This window comes from Lemur catta, chromosome 12 (assembly GCF_020740605.2).
Source record: "Lemur catta isolate mLemCat1 chromosome 12, mLemCat1.pri, whole genome shotgun sequence".
NCBI classification, from domain to species: Eukaryota; Metazoa; Chordata; class Mammalia; order Primates; family Lemuridae; genus Lemur; species Lemur catta.
The window spans coordinates 30,874,314-30,875,859 of NC_059139.1; positions in this window are offsets into that span (position 1 = coordinate 30,874,314).

A 1,546-nucleotide genomic window follows, 5' to 3' on the forward strand; every position below is an offset into this window, starting at 1 on the left:
ACAGCGCCCGGCCGATAATTTCTTTAGGATAAATTCTACATCAATGGGTAAAGGCATATTCAAGACTCTTGATACATGTGAGGCTGCCCATTTCATTGCTCGTTTTTATCATTGCTGGGTATTAGCATGTTTTAAATATTTTAAAATTTATAAGGAAACTACTATTATGCCATTATTGTTTAAATTTATATTCCTTTAATTACTAATAATGGTGAAAATGTTTTCCCATAAAATTTGGAGAGACAAGAATTATTTGCTATTCTTTCAAAACCTGAATATAAGAAATATAATTCCTTCCATATGCACAAACATGTAGATAAAACACTGCAATATAAGTACAAAACTATAACGCACAACTTTTTTATCCTTCCTTGTATTAAAATTCAAGCAAGTATAAATTAGCTTTAGAAATATATCTCTTTTTTTAACTGAAGAATTAAAATTATAAGTTAACCAGGTCTAGTCACCATTTACTAGAACAAGAAGAGATAGATTTGTTGGGAGTAGAAGAAATCAACAAAACAGTTTCAGATTTTCTTGTTATTGTTCTTAATAAACAAGATTATGGGGCAATTTCTAACATGAAACTTCTAAGAAAGAACTACAAATTGGTATCTACCATAGATAATTCTAAAATCAAAGTTATTAAGCTCCAGCTTTAGATAGAAATTTGTATTCCTTTTGCAAGGAATGGTGCTGTACTCAATTAAGTACCCATTGCACCAAGTGTCAAGACAAACTTTTGTAGACCACACACAGTCACTTCAAGTTATTCAAAAATAGAATGTCAATTTTACAAATTGTGTCTAGAAATCAACATGATTGTTTGTACTTGGTCAATGAGGTTCTGAGAAATTGATAACATTTAAATTCCAAATACAGAAGAAGTAAAAGGAGTAAAAGTTAAGTGGTAAGGGAACTTGTTGACACATCACAGCATCATTATATCTACTATTTGGAGATGCACAAAGGCACAAAGATGCTATGATAATTTAAAAACGTTGCATGTGGCATTTATTAACAGCAAATAAGGATGTATTAGAAAATTACAGTATAGTTAGAGTCATTTTCATATCTATAAATCTTCTGCAGTTATGCACTTAATTAATTTGTATTTATCAGAAGAACAAAAGAACAGCCATTACCTTTGTGGTTCCTGCTACTAAAAGTTGAACTGATAGAATTAAAGAATTTTTGATAATTTCTGCCTTAGAATAAGGGTAAATTTAAACAGACTGTCTTTCATTTAATAGCTATTCAGGAAGTGTTTTCTTGAACGGCACTGAATTTAAAGGCTTATTATTTTGTTCTGAAAGTCTAGGCTTGTATTTTCTGCTGTGCAATGAGGGAAATTCAGGGCCGATTTGGTAGCATATTTCCAGCATTTAGATTAACTCCTAGGGTATCCTATTAGTATTACAGAAATTATAATATTGTTCTACTCTATTACATTTTTATATTAAATATAACTTTAAAAATTGAATCAAATAATTGCCACAATCTGCATATTAACCTTCATAGACATATCATTGAAGGGAAAATGAAT